This window comes from Pyxicephalus adspersus, chromosome 4, assembly GCF_032062135.1.
Source record: "Pyxicephalus adspersus chromosome 4, UCB_Pads_2.0, whole genome shotgun sequence".
NCBI lineage: Eukaryota > Metazoa > Chordata > Amphibia > Anura > Pyxicephalidae > Pyxicephalus > Pyxicephalus adspersus.
This window is the reverse complement of record NC_092861.1, coordinates 56953819-56959416: the sequence shown is the minus strand read 5'-3', so window position 1 is coordinate 56959416 and position 5598 is coordinate 56953819. Positions and strand designations below refer to the sequence as shown.

The 5598-nt window shown below is 35.2% G+C and overlaps 1 long non-coding RNA gene across 1 annotated transcript in view; it reads right to left on the bottom strand.

Annotated features, from left to right (window-relative positions):
* Positions 1 to 5366, bottom strand: part of LOC140330048 (uncharacterized) — a 27891-nt gene extending 22525 nt beyond the window's left edge. The window contains exon 1 of the long non-coding RNA XR_011920589.1: positions 5201 to 5366. This is a non-coding gene — a long non-coding RNA (uncharacterized lncRNA). The remainder of the gene's footprint in view (positions 1 to 5200) is intronic.
* Positions 5367 to 5598: the final 232 nt, after the last annotated feature.

The window sequence follows — 5598 nt, the reverse complement described above, 5'->3', positions numbered from 1 at the left end:
GCACAGGATCGTTCGTCGTTCGTTTACAAACGATAATAATTGGAAGTGTGTACATAGCTTAAGACTGTGTAATGACTTATGACTATTGTAGAGACATATGATTGTGAGCCCTTTTGAGGAAAAGTTATTGGTATGACTTTGTAAAGTATTGTGTAATATATATGCACTTTATAAGTCCAAGATACAAATTTGTATTCTTTGTGGCAAACAGTTTTTGAGCTCAGTTATAGGCCTACAATTAACTTAATTGGACCAGCCAGTAACCGATGAGGTTAGAATTTTTAATAGGTTGACTAACATGAGGGGAAAATTATGTTTTAACAGCTATGATTGCATATTTTTATCATCTTTACCTTAAAGTGAAGAGATTATAAAAGGCATTACGAAACTCAGTCAAAAGAATTCTAATTGCCTGAATGTTATACTGATATTTCAGCTACAATTAGGTGAACACTAGAGATGAATACTCATTCTAAATCAGTTATTTGGAAAGTATTAAAGGCAGAAGGTCAGATACCAACTTTTTTAGAACCAGGAATGCCAGTTTACAAGCATACATATCAAATCTAATTAAATTGAAAAATTACAAAGTGTTCAAATTATTATATCAAATTTTCTTTTTCCAATTGTATCCAACAATATTAAAAGTAAGTAAATACTTAATGACAACACTGTATATATTTTGAGGGCAATGTTTAGTGGGACGTCAAAAGGGTTCAACACATCAATGAGCCCTTACTGAGTGCAGCTTCATGATTTATATGTACTTGATATGAGCAAGAATGAAGTGTAAGGTAATATATATATATATATATATATATATATATTTATTTATCAATTTATAAGTAGTACAGATCCAAGTTTTCACATAAGCTTGGGAATGTGAGAGGAATGTTGTCTAAATAAGAAAAGCATTAAAGTGACACTAACTTGGCTCTTGGCTCTCCTTACTCCACCATTGGCACAAACATCTTCACCTGGTCCTCTCCAGAGTTCAGGTTTTCAGCCATCTTGATTAGCAAAGCCAAAACAATCTTATGAGCATGCACATGGGAGTTCATTCATTCCCAGCATGTGGCATCATGTAAATTAGTATAAAGGTTTAAATGCTACCTGAACAAAACATTATATCTTTTGTGGAAAAATATGCATATTATGTATACTAAAGTTCTAATGGGAACTCTGTCCTTTAACCTGCTTTTCTGTTTCTGCATGTTACAGATTCAGCAAAAATTTACCAATACAAAAAATATATTCAAAAACTTAACTGCACCTGTGCTTTTTCAGCACCTTTTTCTTCAAATAAGGCAGTAAAGTATACAAAAAATGCTGTAGGTGTACTGTAAGTACAACAAATTAATACTAAAGTTTCATATGTGTGCTATAGTGTTTCTGTAGTTAGTTAGTTTTTTTCTCTTTTATAGCTATTCACTTATGTATATTTGACCTTACCTCCAGACAGGGTGTTAAAAGCTTCTGCACATAACGTATTTGCCAGAAAAGTTACTGAAAAAGTCAATTGTAGCAACATAATTTAGGCTTTGTATCATGCTTATATCTATTTAGTTTTATTAAGTCAGAATATTACTGGTTTAAGAATCCAGCCAGAAAACTCTTGCAAAAGGTAAATATTTAGTCCGGGTATTCACATATTCATTGGAGAATTTCCCTGCATCTTTTATCACAGAAAGGAAAGACATCCTTTAAATTTTTTTTAAGTAGCTCTGATCTGGTTCTCTACAGTGGGAATTTAGAGGCTAAGCAAAGTCATGAACAACTACCCTAAGGTGATCTTGGCCTCCTGGGTCCATTATACCTCAATATGGCTATAGGACCATTGCCATTTGCATCAAAAGGTATAAAAGGGGACATGAGTTCTGGAGTAACAGAAGTCTTCCTCTCTGTCTTAGTTTGTGGAAAAGACATTTTGTTACCCACTGACCTCCAGAAATAACAGTAAAATACCATTTGGGAAAAGCAATGTCCAGGCTTTGTGAATTTAAAAGAGACATCTAACTGCCACTGGTGAAAATATATCAATAAAATTAACCTCTAAGATTAACTTTTTCTGAACCTTCCCCTAAGGAGAAAAAAGAAGAACTAAGGAAGAATGCCCCCTCTATACATTAGAGGTCAGAATGCCACTCTCCTTCTTAGCAACTCAGAAGAAGCGCCAGGTGCTGCCATCTTCAGCCTTTTTCTTCTTTCTTATGGCTACATTAACCGATCTTGTACTGCGCAGGTGCGAGATCGGGTGATGAAGCCTGCTGTAAAGGGGGAAAAAAGAGTTCTGATCTGACTGTGAATGCGTGAGATTGGCATCTCTCTCCCCTCAGTGTAGGAAAATTCCCCTATCAGGCATGCGCAGAAGGAGCAGCCAGGAGCCTCCAGGGATGCGTGACATAGGTATCAAGGGAGGCTCTGCACTCGACGGGGATCAGGACAGATCACCGTGGAGTGCAGAAAATAAAGTGTGTTACAGTTCAAAAAAATACTTTATATAATATTAATTCAAATAAATATATAATATTTATGTAAAGTAAAAACATTGAGTTTAGGTCCGCTTTAATTATCGACATTCGGAAGCAGATATGTTAAACAGAAAGAAGGGGACTGAATTGTAAAAGTACAATGCTATCAATCAGCCTTTTTAGTGCTCACAGTAATAATTTAGAACAGGCGGGCTAATAAGTATTATAAATACATCCATGCACATGAATGAACAAGAATGAAATTATGTTTTCAGAAGAAACTGAACAAGTGATGTGGTTGAGTGAAACGTCTGTTTCTGGGAATTGGTGGACCCGTATACGTGGAATAAGAAATTCTATTTCTTGATATGTAGTTTGCTATGAAACTAGAACAGGGATTTCACTTCCTTTATCACTTGAACCAGAATGGGTCTGAGATCTGACTTCATTTGCAAACCACAGAGAAAGTTTTTTTCTTGTGATGTATATATGAGGTTTTGTTGTTTGTTCTGTGACCCCAAATATATATTTTAGAAATACTTACCATGTATGTGAGACAGCTGTTGAGGACAATGGTAAATGAAATATATGCAAATTCAAGCCGCAAGTTATTCATTATTAGGGTTAATTTACGGGTACCCTGCTTAAGTTACATTTACAGCAGGGTGACCAAGTTACAGATGGCACTGCAAGGTATCTTAGTTCACAATGATGGGGAGCGTATTATGTACGCCATTATTTTGGTTGTATTTTGGACATACTAATGGTAAAAAAAAATTAGGATTTGCAATTCCATTACTGACTTTTTTTGGTGCAGGTAGTTGTTTTGTTGATTCTGACCTTAGTAGCTGGTGAGTCACCAATATGTAACAACTAAGCTGACATGAAATATGAAACCTTGCTGTTCACAATGGTTACGGGTCATTGACTCAGCAAAGGGTAACACAACGTAGTAGTAGGAACTGAAGCCACAGAAGTGGGAGTCCTATGTTTCAAAGTAAAACAACCAGAATGTATTATGGCCACCTAGAATATTTTGGTTACCACGTACAATTTAAATTATAATGTACGACCTACAATATATTTGTAAACTAGAACAAACCAAAAAAGCTGATCACTAATTGTTTGAATTCTTTATTAAAGGGAGACTGTAATGACTGTAATGATAGCCATTCATAATTTTATAATTCTACTTTTAGCACGGTCTAGTACACACAAGCTGATTTTTTCATCTGATCAGATACCTGATCTGATAAATTAGCATAACTTGGAACCTGGAGGAAAATTAACAGCAGAAAGTTTGTACCTGCCTTTGGGTCTTTGATTGTGTAGCGAATGTTTAAATGTTTTGAAACATTTCAGCTAAAGGTACACAGTCTGTTTCATGTATACTTGGGTTCGGGCAAATACAGTCTGGACCTTTTATCTGTTGGGACAACATCAGCATGCTCCTGTGCTTCTCCTAAAATGATTCAAGGGTAGAATAGAGCACATATGCCTACAGTGTTTTTGGTCTTTCAAGTGATTGGTTACCGAATGGAATATCAATCAAGTGGAGTACAACATTAGTTACAGGTCTGGGTGTCTGTTCTATGCCAAGTATTACAACTCTGCAACCTAAAGTTAGATCTCAGAGGCTTTCAGAGATCTACACATTACTGACCTATTAACCTAATCTAATAATTATTTCACTTTCCACTCTCAGCTCTTTGGGGTTCATAATAGTTTCAAATGGCAAATCTTAAGTTTTTAATTCTTCTTCACAATACAATTTTTATTTATTTAATATTGTTTTTTATGCCGTCATGCATACCCAGGAGCTGGGAAAGAATAACATCAAAAACTTGACCAAGAATGCAAATGTTACACCTCACAAAAACCCAATCTCTGACTTTCAAGAACAAAGCAAAGCTGGTAAATCTAATATAAACCATTCATAGATAGGCCGCCATAATGATAATAACATAAGTATGAACATTTAAATTATAACTGGTTCTCTTCAAAAGAAAAACATTTCAATGCTATTCTCCACACAGTTTGTGCAGCTCACACATTTACAGAATAACTGAATAAGTCTTTAGCATTATCTGCACTTGTACTCTATTATAAATATGAACTAGAAAGACCTCTGCTATAGAGACAGGCACAGCCCTACTGATTTCCTGGAGTTCTGCACATTTGCTATAAAATCTCTACAGGAACACTGTCTGTGGATTCTTTATGAGCACATTTATTTTCCTCCCAGTTGTACAAGTTGTACAGAATAAATGCCTTGCATTTCCAGAAATTGCTATTGATTGGCCGTCCAGTTTACAAGACCGATCAATATTAGTTTCCCCAAGCCATATATTTATTTGTGATCAACCTCTTTCTTTTACCTCAACTCCTACACAATGCTTTCTAGTGCTTGTTGTTGTAATGTCTCCAGACTGAAAGGATGATTTCAGTCCTTTCCTGGAAGAACTTACCACTACAAACACATTCAGTGCAGAAAAATGTCTATATGACTTGTACATTTGCAAATTCACTGGTATGAAAACAATCTCCTAACATAAAAGTGGACATTTGTTCTAATACTGCATGCTTTATATCTGATTGTACCTGAGAATCAGCTCTGCATTTAGAATTGTATTTTAACAGTCACTGTTAATAAAAAAACTGACTTCCTAAAAAAAACAAAAAAACAATCAAACGCTAAAGAGAAAAACATCTCTTACTGGAATACATACCTTCAGTCCAAAGCTATCCCTTAGCAATTAGTCTGGATATTCTTTTATTATAAAAGCGCCATGAAAAGATCCTGTGTAAATAGAATGGCACTGGTACTGATTGCAGATGTATATAACTGCAGAAACAAATGCATGTGTGTAATGTGTGTAGGAGGGTCTGGATGTGCTAAGTAATAAATGATAGTTATTTTAAAAAAGGAAAGTATGATTTCTCCACTTCCTTGATATGATCCTCTTATCTTTTAGATAAGTAACCATAATAGCAGTAATGGGTAAATATTCCTTTTACTGGTTAACAGTCTCTGGGCCAGACCTTTAACCCATTTTAGTTAGAACCTGAAACGTTTTCCTAATCAAGGCCTATGTCAAGTTTGCAAAGTGTTCAAAACCCCAAGGAT